This window comes from Ranitomeya imitator, chromosome 6 (genome assembly GCF_032444005.1).
Source record: "Ranitomeya imitator isolate aRanImi1 chromosome 6, aRanImi1.pri, whole genome shotgun sequence".
Taxonomy (NCBI): domain Eukaryota; kingdom Metazoa; phylum Chordata; class Amphibia; order Anura; family Dendrobatidae; genus Ranitomeya; species Ranitomeya imitator.
In genome coordinates this window covers 185,067,482-185,081,452 of record NC_091287.1, presented here as the reverse complement: position 1 = coordinate 185,081,452, position 13,971 = coordinate 185,067,482, and the positions used below count along the sequence as shown (strand labels likewise).

General features: G+C 47.9%; 1 protein-coding gene across 1 annotated transcript in view; it reads left to right on the top strand.

The window, feature by feature from the left end:
* The window catches only part of LOC138643633 (maternal DNA replication licensing factor mcm6), a 332,741-nt gene that overhangs the window by 12,857 nt on the left and 305,913 nt on the right, over positions 1 to 13,971 (top strand). The gene's annotated exons all lie outside the window — the stretch shown is intronic.

Sequence of the window (13,971 nt, the reverse complement as noted above, 5' to 3'; positions counted from 1 at the left end):
ATCCAAAGGTACTATTGCTAGGTGAATTAGGGAGGCTATTACCTTATCCTATGCTTCACGTGGTGCCCCGATCCCTGAAGGCATCAAGGCTCACTCCACAAGAGCTGTGGCTACTTCCTGGGCTGAGAAGGCAGAGGTATCGATTGATCAAATTTGTAAGGCCGCTACCTGGTCCTCACCGTTTACCTTCTTTAGACACTACCGACTAGATCTATCCTCCTCAACTGACCTTACCTTTGGTAGAAGGGTGCCACAAGTGGTGGTCCCTCCCTAAGGTGTTTCTTTCTCCAAAAATCTCTCAGGTGTGCTGTCATGGGAGACGGGAAAATACCAAGGTTACTTACTGGTAGCCGGTTTTTCCAGAGCCCATTACAGCACCTGTATATTGCCTCCCTTCTTTTTTTCACCCTTTGGTGCGCACTTTTAGCTGGGTGTTTTTAGTTATTATTGTGATGTGGTGGTAGATTGCCATGTGTACTAACCAAAGGGGCCTCTCATGCTCTGAAAACCAACTGAAGTGAGGGAGAGGTACCGCCCTTTTATTTCAGTAGGTTTCCTGTCCCGACTGGGCGGATCCCTCTCTCAGGTGTGCTGTCATGGGCGCTGAAAAAAACGGCTACCGGTAAGTAACCTTGGTGTTTCCCCTAGGTGGTTTAATAGGCTTAGCCCCCCTTCCCTCTCTTTCTTTTAGGGAGACAAGGCCCCTGCCCTTAGAAGGGAAAAAAAGTCCAGTCACAAGTGTGGTGTATGTGCTGCCATGTTTCCTTCCACATACAACAAGAAGCTTTGCCAATCCTTCACTGATGATGTGTTATGGGCCGAACAACCATCCCTGCTTGAGAGTATCAAGTCCCTCATTAAACAAGAGGTTCAGTCCTCGGTATCGGCCCTGTCCCATACCTTATTACTACTGCCCCCTCCTCCAAAAAAGAGGAAATTAGCAGCTGTGGAGTCTGGTTCAGATTCTGGTGAATTACACACTTCAGACTCTGAGGATATATGGGAGAATGAGGGCTCCACTTCCACCCCCAAAGATGATACTAAAAAATATTATTTATTCAGTCGCCATGACAGCACTAATGAGAGAGGGGGATCCGCCCTTCAGGGACAGGAAACCTACAGAAATAAAAGGGCGGCACCTCTCTCCCGCATCAGTTGGTTTCCTGTCCCTGACAGGGGACCCTACAGACTTGCCTTAAGAAGAAAGGTGAAGATTGAAGACAGTACCCGGGCTTGGCAGGCCGGTTACAGAAGCGGGGGTTCCCCTTCCTCGGTCGCGTCCGGTGTGCTGGATGTGCCACACCACAGAGGGCTATGGGGGTAGGCAGCAGCAGAGGAAAGCGGCCTTCAGGGGGAGTGCTGACTTTAGTGTCCCATCGCCGCTGGTACAGGTATGTATGCTGATGGTAGGCCTGTCTCCAAAATCCTGTGACGGAATAGTCGGCGGTGGGGGCACAGGGAGCAGCATGATCAGCGTACCGAATGGAGTGCCGCGCCATGTGTGCGCTGTAGAAAGCGGTAGTGCTGGTGTCGGACACACGGCGCATGTGCAGTAGGCCGCGGCGGTGAGGATGGCGGTGTCAGGTGTGACCGGCGAGTGCTGATGATGTGTGGCGCATGCGTAGTAGGCCACGGCGGTGATGATGGTGGCGTCAGGTGACCGGCGGGGGCTGATGACGCGTGGCACATGCACGGTTGGGCCAGGGCAATGAATATGGCGCGCCCTGCAGAACACAGCGGAGTAATGTGGGTGCGGGGCGGTTATGGAGGCAGGTGAGGCTGTTAAAGGCATACGGCTCAGCTGGGATTATTTTGATATGCGGGCGGGCTTCTGGGGGTGGGGCCTCCCATATGCAATGTGCCAGGCAGTTCACCTGGATTAATCTGCTGACCACATCTGGGGGAGGCACCTAGGGGGCCAGCTATTTAAGGATTTTGTATGGGCTACCACATGCTTCCTATCCATTGTTACAATGGAGTCTCAGGAACAGGAACCGTTGCAGTCTGAGCAACAGTGTCAATCCCTGGAGAAGCCCCAAACAGTGAGCACCCAGCGGCGATCTAGTGGCAGTAGTCGTCCTGGAGGTGATAGAGCTGGAAAAGCCACAAGCTGTAAGGATGTTACAATAGTTGAGGGGGTCCCCCTGCAATCTACGGTACCACTCAGTCACTATAGGGGTAAGTGATCGCCGAGAAAGTTCACTTAGTAATGTATTTCTCCCCTTATATTCCCTTTCTCCATACGTATCAGGGAAAAAAGCGATCCTCTAAATCTTAACACAAAGAATGTGCAGAATGTGGAATTCCTCTTCCGGATGACTACATAAGAAAATTATGTGCACCGTGTATTCAACGGTTAATAGCAGAAGAGACTCCAGATTTCGCTACCAGCCTAAGGCAAATGGTCAGGCAAGAGATCAGGGGTTCAGCAAAATCCCTATCTCTCTAGACCCTCAAGTTCATTTGAGGACAGTCATTCAGGGGAACTGAAGTCGGAGGTTTCTCATACGTCATAATCTTCCTCGGAGACTGAGTACGGTCATTCATGTTTTTCCTTTGACCGGATAGACCGCCTCGTTAAGGCCTCTTTCACACGTCAGTGTCTCCGGTACATGTAGTGACAGTTTTCTCACGTACCGGAGACACTGACACATGTAGACCCATTCAAATGAATGGGTCTATGCACATGTCTCCGTGTTTTCACGGACCGTGTGTCCGTGTTGAAGACACGGAGACACGTCCGTTTTTCGCCGGCAGCACGTACCGCAATACGTGCCGCACACGTGCTACAGTGTGCACTCTCCTCCGTGTGCACGTACCGCCCGCAGGAGAGACAGCGCTACAGTTATGCGCTGTCCCCCCCTGCGTGTGGTGCTAAATCCAGAATTCATCCCTTCTTCCCAGAAGCGTTCGCTGGAAAGAAGGGATGAATCATCATCATTTTTTTTTTTTTTTTTTTTTTTCATTCCCCTTAATAAAGTTTATGCGCCCCCCGGCTGGCCAGGAAATACTCACCCAGCTCCAAGCTCCAGCGATGTCTCCTCTCAGCGGCTGCAGCCTGTGCTGTGTGAACGGTCACGTGGTCCCGCTCATTACAGTGGGGGAATATGAGTATATTCCTCACTGTAATTAGCGGTCCCACATGACCGCTCACACAGGAGAAGCTGCCAGCGCTGAGAGGAAAGAGGAGACATCGCGGGAGCTAGGTGAGTATTTCTATGCAAGGGGCCGGGCGGCGCTCGGGGGATGGGAGGGGGGAGTCACAAGAAAATTTTTTTTTGTTTAAAAATAAAGTTCTTTTATCTCTTCTCTCCTGCGGGGAGAAGGGATGGATGCGGCTTCAGCACCACACAGGGGGGACAGCGCTTAGTGTAGCGCTGTCTCTCCTGCACGGTTCGTGTGGTCCTCAGGCGGCACACGGATGCCGCACGTGTGCCACACTGATGTGCTACATGAGCATACGGACACAGATAATTCTGGTACCGATTTCTCCGCTACCGGAATTATCTGGACGTCTGAAAGAGGCCTAAGGCAGTAAATAACACGATAGGAATTAAAAAAACTCCATCAGAAAAGTCCATGCAGGATGTTATGTTCAAAGGATTAGACCGTAAATCCCGCAAATGCTTTCCGGTGGTGGATAAAGTAAGCCCCCTCATTACACGAGAGTGGAAAAAGCCAGAAAGGAAAGGTTCTCTTCCTCCATCTTTTAAGGAGGTGGTCACACTGGTGATGATGCGGTCCGTGGCCCTGGGCGTCCAGTAAAAGGGGGTTAATGAAAATGGAAATAAAGTCTAATGTAGTAATGTTCGTGACGCCACCTGTGGTATTCGGCCAGGGGTGGCCGCCGCTGCTTAAAGGGGTCCTTGGGGGCTGATGGTTTTGCAGTTTAGATGGTGTAGCTCCCCACAGGTAGAGCTTGGTCCCCCTGACTCCCGATGTAGTTGGTAACAGGGATGATTGATGGTGGTACAGGACTGAGGGTGCAGGAAATAATTGCAGAACACAGGGATAGCAGTTTTCTTTACCTTCTACTTTACCTTTTACTGGTAGAATTTGGGTACGGTACAGGTAACAGGTGATGGTGGGTCCGGGCGGCCTGGAAACAGCTTTGGCTCTACTTAGATGGGTTCGGAGGCCTTCTGTCACAATCCATGTCTGAAGCTGTGGCAGATCTGGCCTCTCAGATTTAAAACTTTTTTTTTCCTTTCAGGTCATCGAGGGTTAATGCAGTTACCCCCTCCCCCCTGTGGCCAATTTCATTGCTGCCTTGCCTGCTGATGTGGTTTGTGACTACTCCCTCCATCCTTCAAAAGGTCACCTGATGCATCAGCTGACTGTTGGTTATACAGGTCCTTTTGGAGACCAACCTAGCTGGAGAGGTAGCTTGCTGTGTGCTGTGGTTCTTCAGCTGAATACTATTATCTGGTGCCTAATTCTGCTGTGCGGTGCATTGCAGCAGAAAAAATGCAGTGTGGTGTTCATTGTTGCTTTGTCCCTTTTGTTGTCTGTGCTTTTTCCTGTGTTGTAATAGTGCTCTCACCTGTGAGTTCCCTATGTAGGGATAGGAGCAGTGAGGGATTAGGTTTTCTGTTCAGCGTATAGGGACGGTAGTAAGAGCAGGGCACCTCCTTAGGTGAGTGCAGGAGGTGTTCCCTACCGACAGGGAGTCACTTCATGACATTATAACCAACATCCCATTTTTTTTTTTTTTTCTGGTGAGCCATGGCTCAAATGCAAGCCTTTTCCCAAATGCTTCAGACACACTCACCGAGGAGTTTAAGGTGCTGCGTGGTGAGGTGGTGCAGTTGGTGGGGTTTGGGGCTTCCACCCAAGTACAGGTTCAACCAGAACCCAAGATATCTCTTCCTGACAGGTTCTCAAGAGGGATAGATACATTTTTGCTTTTTCAGGAAGCCTGTAAATTGTACTTCAGGTGAGTTGAGGAACAGCGTGTGGGGATTATAATCTCCCTCCTTAAGGGGGATCCCCAATCCTGGGCTTTCTTCCCGCTGGCTGGTTCTCCATCTTTTTACGGTTGGTGGACGAGTTTTTTGCAGCATTGGCGCTTGTGTATGGGGATCCTGATGGCGTCCCCCTGGCGGAATCCTGACTGTGTAAAATCAAGCAGGGGGTCAGTGGCTTGGGAGTACTGCTCGGAGTTCAGGAGGTGGGTCACTGACACAGTGGAATGACGCTGCCCTTAGGAGCCATTTTAGGCAGGGTCTGTCTCCAAGGTTACTCTTGTGCAGTATGCCACCCCCAGGTCGTTGGAGCCAGCCAAGTCCCTTGCCATCCGGGTAGATAGACCTTTGAGTGTGAGACATACACCAAATGTGCCCCTGGTAGTCCTTGCTAGGGAAGGGGACACACACCTGAGCAGGTGGACAAACCCATGCTGGTGGGAGGAGTTGGTTCCCAAATGGGTTTGCCTGTGGTTTGCCGTGGTGTGGGGGCATGTTTTTACTGTGGACAGACTGGTCATTTCATCAGTGTCTGCCCAGCTCATGCCAAACTACCTGTACCACCTAAGAAGCCGCGTCCCCCTGGTCATGTGGAGGGAGGTGACCAGGGAGTGTATATTTCCTACATTTCTTCTACTCAGTGTACCTTGTCTGCTAAAGTCGTTGTTGGCGGGGTAACTGAGTGTACAGTATACTGGTGCTTGTAGACAGTGGAGCATGTATCAACTGGTGGATGCTCATTTTGTCCAGACCTATGGCCTGAGGTGTAGGACACTAGCTAAACCCCTTAAGCATCCAGGCCATTGACTCTGTATCACTCAGCCAGGGGTGGGTGACCCAAGTCGTGGATGATATACACCTGCGTATAGGGAATCGTCATGAGGAGTTCCTGTCATGCTACATCTTGGGGGGAGGGGAATGCCAACACCCACAGTTTTAGGACTCCCTTGTTTGAAAAAACACAACCCGCTCATAGATTAGGGGTCAAGGGAAGTGGTCAGCTGGGGTCAGTCTTGTGAGGGCTGCTGCCCCAGGGTTACTGTTTCTGCCGTCCTTCTACAACCCACCCCTTCTCCACTGAGGGCAGCAGAGATGCTGCAGGGAGTAGGGGCAGGACTTAATCCTAATCACAAGCTAACCCTGAGGGTTGGAGTCATCTTAGGAGGAGAGGGTCAGGGGAGGGTGGTGGTTCCCTCTGAGCATTGTGGGGGTGTGAGTGTGGTGACACAGGGGGATGCCTCTTTTGTTAATTCCTCAAAGAATTCACCATCTTGTGGCAAACGAATGCATAGAAATAAATGTTCAGGTATGGACCTGTGTTTGAATGAGTACATATGGGTGTCCAACAAAAACTTCAGGTGGAAGTGTGCAACTAGGACCTGGAGTTCCAGGGTGATTGGGCCATATCGAGTTTCTGCCATTCTCAGCCTGCGGACTTTTCAGTTGAAGTTACCCCCAGTTATGCATGTACACAACTCATTCTCTAGGTCGGCGCTCTGGAGATTTGTGGCCATAAACCTGAGGTACAGGTGACTGCCGAGGTGAACTCTGGTGAATTGAGGCATCATCACCGTAAGATGTCTGGTGAGGTCCGGTGTTGAGGGTCCAGAGGCCCCTCATTTAAAGGGGGGTACTGTCACAATCCATGTTTGGATCTGCGGCAGATCTGGCCTCTCATTAAAACTTTTTTCCTTTCAGGTCATCGGGGGTTAACCCCTTTCTGACATATGACGTACTATCCCAAATTCATGAATAGCTGGTTTTTGGTCATTCTACCTCACAAAAATCGGAATAAAAAGCGATCAAAAAATGTCACGTGCCCGAAAATGTTACCAATAAAAACGTCAACTCATCCCGCAAAAAACAAGACCTCACATGACTCTGTGGACCCAAATATGGAAAAATTATAGCTCTCAAAATGTGGTAACACAAAAAATATTTTTTTGCAATTTGAAGCGTCTTTCAGTGTTTGGCGGCTGCCAATCATAAAAATCCGCTAAAAAACCCGCTATAAATAGTAAATCACCCCCCCCCCCCTCCTTCATCACCCCCTTAGTTAGATACATTTTTTTAAAATTTTTCCCTATTTCTATTTTCTCATTAGGGTTGGGGCTAGGGTTAGGCTTAGGGTTGGGGCTAGGGTTAAGGCTGCAGTTAGGGTTGGGGCTAAAGTTAGGGTGTAACGGGGTCTACCAAGCTGGGGTACCTCTTTCAGTACCACCCCATGTTTCAGGAGGTCCACTCTGCCTTTGCTGGACTCTGAATGAAGGAAGCCGGCTGGAATTCCTTGGCCAAGTGAGAGCATATAAAAGCTGACTGCTACCCCACGTATTTCCAGTCTAAAAGAACAACCTTTATTTTCAGCACACATAATATATAACAGATACACAGGACAGGCTAATAGGAACACAGCAGGCCAGACATACATTACAATAGCCTCAGGGGGCCGGAGCCTGCCAATATTTACTGTGGGAATTACAAAGGTGGGGGAAGGTCAGAAAGAGAATATCTTGTCCAGGGGCGCAGACTGTGGACTGATGCATTTCACATGGAAACGATTATACATACATATACTGCATAACATTCTTGGTGCTGGGGGGTTCTGTAATATAGGGTTAGGGTTGGGGCTACATTTACGTTTGGGAATAGGGTTGGGATTAGAGTTAGAGGTGTGTCAGGGTTAGAGGTGTGGTTAGGAATAGAGTTAGGGGTGTGTTTGGTTTAGGGTTTCAGTTATAATTGGGGGTTTCCACTGTTTAGGCACATCAGGGGCTCTCCAAACGCGATATGGCGTCCGATCTCAATTCTAGCCAATTCTGCGTTGAAAAAGTAAAACAGTGCTCCTTCCCTTCCGAGCTCCCCCATGTGCCCAAACAGGGGTTTACCCCAACTTATGGGGTAACAGCGTACTCGGGACAAATTGGACAACAACTTTGGGGTCCAATTTCAACTGTTACCATTGGGAAAATACAAAACTGGGGGCTAAAAAATAATTTTTGTGGGAACATTTTTATTTTTTTTATTTTTTACGGCTCTGCATTATAAACTTCTGTGAAGCCCTTTGTGGGTCAAAGTGCTCACCACACATCTAGATAAATTCCTTAGGGGGTCTACTTTCCAAAATGGTGTCACTTGTGGGGGGGATTCAATGTTTAGGCACATCAGGGGCTCTACAAATGCAACATGGCATCCCATCTCAATTCCTATCAATTTTGCATTTTAAAGTCAAATGGCGCTCCTTCCCTTCTGAGCTCTGCCATGCGCCCAAACAGTGGTTTACCCCCACATATGGGGTATCTGTTTACTCACGACAAATTGTACATCTTTTGAGGTCCATTTTCTCCTGTTACCCTTGGTAAAATAAAACAAATTGGAGCTGAAGTAAATTTTTTGTGAAAAAAAGTTAAATGTTCATTTTTATTTAAACATTCCAAAAATTCCTGTGAAGCACCAGAAGGGTTAATAAACTTCTTGGATGTGGTTTTGAGCACCTTGAGGGGTGCAGTTTTTATAAAATAACCAAGTGTGACACCATTCTATCATATAGACCCCTCAAAATGACTTCAAATGAGATGGGTCCCTAAAAAAAAAAATGGTGTTGTAGAAATGAGAAATTGCTGGTCAACTTTTAATCCTTATAACTCCCTAACAAAAAAAAATTTTGGTTCCAAAATTGTGCTGATGTAAAGTAGACATGTGGGAAATGTTACTTGTTAAGTATTTTGTGTGACATATCTCTGTGATTTAATTACATAAAAATTCAAAGTTTGAAAATTGCAAAATTTTTGCCAAATTTCCTTTTTTTTCACAAATAAACGCAGGTAATATCAAAGAAATTTTACCACGATCATGAAGTGCAATATATCACGAGATAATTTCAGAATTGCCAAGATCCGTTGAAGCGTTCCAGAGTTATAACCTCATAAAGGGACAGTGGTCAGAATTGTACAAAATGGCCTGGCCATTAACGTGCAAACCACCCTTGGGGGCAAAGGGGTTTGTGATTACTCCTTCCATCCTTCAAAAGGTCACCTGATGCATCAGCTGACTGTTGGTTATACAGGTTCTTTTGGAGACCAACGTAGCTGGAGAAGGAGCTTGCTGTGTGCTGTGGTTCTTCAGCTGAAAACTGTTATCTGGTGCCTAACTCTGCTGTGCGGTGCATTGCAGCAGAGAAAGCTCAGTGTGGTGTTTATTGTTGCTTTGTCCCTTTTGTTGTCTGTACTCTCCCCTGTGGTGTATTAGTGCAGCAGTGGGACCAGTGCTCTCACCTGCCAGTTCCCTAAGTAGGGATAGGAGCAGAGAAAGTGAATCCTGCTTGTTGACAGGGTGAAAGAACCCATATAGGGACAGTAGTAAGAGGGGGCACATCCTAAGGTGAGTGCAGGAGGTATCCATTCCCCGTTCCCTACTGACAGGGCCCACCGTTGTTAAAATGTCCCCGGTGTACCCTTGTATGTGTTGCCATTTTGTGACATTCATTGGATCATGTCACACTAAGAAAGCCACTTCGTGACACCTTCCTTCTGTGCTGTATATCTGACCCTTGCTGCCTGAAGCTCTGTACGAGTCCTCTGTGTCTGCATTCTCAATCTGTACCGTAAGGCTGACAGCCTGAACCTTTCATGGGCACTGTTCGTTTTCTTTCCCTCCCTCTCCCGTGGTACCTGCAGGTGTTAGATGGGACGAGAGACTTGCAATCTTCGGCCCTCTGGGTTCAGTGTCTGGGTCTGCAATTCCCATGCCACAACGGACCCCGGCGTCAGGTCTCTTGTGTTGTGAATTCCTTGGTCAAGCTCCCTCCTGTGGTCATGAGTGGTACTGCGGCTGGTTCTGTCTATGAGCTTCCTTTGGTGGATGTGAGTGGGGCTGCGGCTTCTGAGTTTCCTTCCTCAGGTGACGAGGTTAAGTCGTTAGGTGCTGCTCTAATTAACTCCACCTAGTTCTTTGTTCCTGGCCTCCAGTCAATGTTCCAGTATTGGTCTTGCTCTCTCCTGGATCGTTCATGTGGCCTGTCTGCCCTGCATAAGCTAATTTCTGCTTGTGTTACTTTTGTTTGCTATTTTTTCTGTCCAGCTTGCTATATTGGTTTTTCTTGCTTGCTGGAAGCTCTGGGACGCAGAGGGAGCACCTCCGTACCGTTAGTCGGTGCGGAGGGTCTTTTTGCGCCCTCTGCGTGGTTGTTTGTAGGTTTTTGTGCTGACCGCAAAGCCATCTTTCCTATCCTCGGTCTATTCAGTAAGTCAGGCCTCACTTTGCTAAAATCTATTTCATCTCTGTGTTTGTATTTTCATCTTTACTCACAGTCATTATATGTGGGGGGCTGCCTTTTCCTTTGGGGAATTTCTCTGAGGCAAGGTAGGCTTATTTTTCTATCTTCAGGGCTAGCTAGTTTCTCAGGCTGTGCCCGAGGCGCCTAGGTCTGGTCAGTAGCGCTCCACGGCTACCTCTAGTGTGGTGTGATAGGATTAGGGATTGCGGTCAGCAGAGTTCCCACGTCTCAGAGCTCGTCCTATGTATTAGTAACTATCAGGTCACTTTGTGTGCTCATAACCACCAGGTCTATTGTGGTTCTGAATCACCAGTTCATAACACTCTTGGCGCTTTTCTTTGGGGTGAGCCCACTCGCAGCTCTAGACCCCAGGCTCCTCTCATTTGCCTCCTCTCCTCTCACTATCCCGAACAGACTCTTTAACCCTCTCCACCAGGCCAGAATTTATAGGGAAGTTCGCCTGAAACCGGGTTTAGAGCTCCCTCTTCTGGTCTGGAGTCAGGACGGTGTTGCATGTCAGTGTTACCAGACTAAGGGAACACCTCAGGTAAGCAGTTGTTACAGTGGCATTGCTTTCCTCACTGGGAGAGAGGTGCCATGCTTGGAAGCAAGGAAGGATCCCTTTAGCAGGTATACAGTACATGCAACACTGTTCTGACTCCAGGCCAGAAAAGGGAGCTCTGGACCCAGTTTCAGGGGAGCTTCCCTCAGAGATATATATATTCTGGCCTGGGGGAGGAGTTGGCCAGTAAGTCTGAGAGGAGTTTGGAGAGTCTGTGAGATGGCGCTGTGCAGCCCCTGAGGTGCAGCTCCTGGAATTTAAGAGAGCAGAGCAGTCTGTAGGAGACTGTAAGGGAAGAGAAGCAAAGGCAAAGTAAATAGCTGGAGGGAAGCTGCGACTGAGCTTTCTCCATGCTGAAGTGCAGAATTCCAGTAGCCGGAAGACTGAGGTTGTGGGGTTAACTCTATGCCCCACGGCAGAAACCGGAGGACAGCTGGATTTCAGTTTGCCTGTCCACCATTAACACCAAAAAGCTCAGTAACACACACAGCCCGGGTCATAATTAGAGATCCTGTAAAAAGGCTCGCTTTACCTGCCATGCAGGTTAGTGTCCTACCTAAAGGGGACCGAGAAAGTGAGGACCTTGTGTGAGGCCTAAGGCAGCAAGGGACTAAAACACCACTCTAGAAGGAAGGCTTCAACCCCACCTGGTTAATGGGATTCCAGATTAGCTTCCAAGCCGGCCGGACCATACCAGCACCTCTAATCCGCTACCCTGGACTGTAGCTGCCTGAACTGTACAGTAAAGAGACTGCAACTTGTGTCCTCTGTTTCTTTCTATACCATCTATCCCTACTACACCGTGAGCCCTGGGAACCCAGCTTCACCTGTTGGAAGCCATACCATCCCAGCTGCCATAACATCACCCCAGCGGACCCCTTTAAGCAGCGTCAGTCATCCCTGACCGAATACCACAGGTGGCGTCACAAACAAACTTTATTCAACAAACCTCTTTAAAGTCTTTCCCATTAATTTGGACGCCCAGGGCCACAGACCGGGTCGCTGCCACCGTGACAACCCCTTTACCGACCACCGGACCCCTAGGCCCTGGCGGGCGCTTCAGATCCTTCCTGGTTTCCAGGCATGGGCCCGTGTTTTTTTTATTTTTTTTTATGAGGCCTTCCCCCACGTCTCATCATCCACTGCCACTACATCACCAGGGTTAACGTGTTCCGTACTGCTACAGCCACTCTAGTTTTTTACAAGAGTGTTTATGATGCCCGTAATAAAACAAAATAAATTTACATAGTATGTTGATGTGTACACCCCAGGAGAAAATGTTTGTCAGCCCATACACTTAGTATATGGGCGTTACGAGTCTAGGAGACGCGCTCCTTTTGTAATGGAGACAGTCTTTTTTTTTTTTTTTTTTTTTGAGGCCCTCCTCCATGTTTCTTCCAAGGGGGGATTGAGGTGCGTGCAAATTTGGGTCAAGGCGGCCCTTGCATTCAATGCATAAGGAAACCGTATTTCCAGACCTACTGAAGAATGTGAAGTGGGTTTTCCTGTTGGCATCCAGTACCTGGGTTCAAAGGCTTATTGGGCTGCATATGACTTGGTAGCAGGGAAGGCCTTGCATTCAATGCAACATTTTCTTTTTTTTTTTCAGGACGCTCTCCTGTACCTCTCCTGAAAGAGGTATTGGGGTATGTCGTAATTCTTGGCAGCCCAGCCACTCACTGCACTGGCAATAACAGCATAGGAGTCCCACTGTTTTTAATAATGGCCCTTTAAGAATATTAAGCCACCTGATGCACCAGTAAAAATAGGCTTTGTGACTGAGTCCCTCCTTCATAAATGAAACAAGATGGGTCTGCTTATGTGTCACACACCACATGGCCAGATAGGGTTGTCAAATGTTACAATGACATTTCCCAGTAAATGCATTTGTATTGGTTGAAAGCAATGTTAAAGTTGAAAAAAGCATCAAAAATGCTGTGTGTAAACATAGCCCAAGTGGTGGAGGAACATTTTGGTCTTGGGTTAATCATTTTTCCTTTATATACAAGTCATTACCCTGGAAAGGATGTACCTTAACATATTTCCCTGCAAAATGCATTTTGGTTTCTTTTTTATGTTTTTTAGCACACCTGTCAAAGTGGCGTGAAACTCTAACATTGTTTACAGCTGTGACCTGGGAGTCAGGAATGCTTCCAGGGACATTTGCCATGATGTTCCCATGTCATTTCAGCAGTGTTTCCATCTTATTCAGACTTTTTAGACCTTAACCCCTTTCTGATCTCGGACGGGATAGTACGTCCGAGGTCAAAAGCCCCGCTTTGACGTGGGCTCCGGCGGTGAACCCGCATCAAAGCCGGGACATGTCAGCTGTTTTGAACAGCTGACATGTGCTCGTAATAGGCACGGGCAGAATCACGATCTGCCTGCGCCTATTAACTAGTTAAATGCCACTGTCAAACGCAGACAGCGGCATTTACCGCCCGGCCGGAAATGATCGCATCGCTGACCCACGTCACATGATCGGAGTTCGGCGATGCTTCTGAATAGTAACCATAGAGGTCCTTGAGACCTCTATGGTTACCGATCGCTGGTAGCTGTGAGCGCCACCCTGTGGACGGCGCTCACAGCACACCTGCATTTCTGCTACATAGCAGCGAACATCAGATCGCTGCTATATAGCAGAGTCGATCGCGTTGTGCCTGCTTCTAGCCTCCCATGGAGGCTATTGAATCATGGCAAAAGTAAAAAAAAAAAAATGTGAAAAAAATAAAAAAAATATAAAAGTTTAAATCACCCCCCTTTCGCCCCATTCAAAATAAATCAATCAAAAAAAAAATCGAACCTACACATATTTGGTATCGCCGCGTTCAGAATCGCCCAATCTATCAATAAAAAAAAGCATTAACCTGATCGCTAAATCATGTAGCGAGAAAAAAAAAGTCGAAAAGCCAGAATTACGTTTTTTTGGTCATTGAATTAAAATTCAATAACGGGTGATCAAAAGAACGTATCTGCACCGAAATGCTATCATTAAAAATGCCAGCTCGGCACGCAAAAAATAAGCCCTCATCCAACCCCAGATCACGAAAAATGGAGACGCTACGAGTATCGGAAAATGGCCCCTTTTTTTTTCTTTTTTTTTTAGCAAAGTTTGGAATTTTTTTTCACCACTTAGATAAAAAATAACCTAGTCATGTTTGTTGTCTATGAAC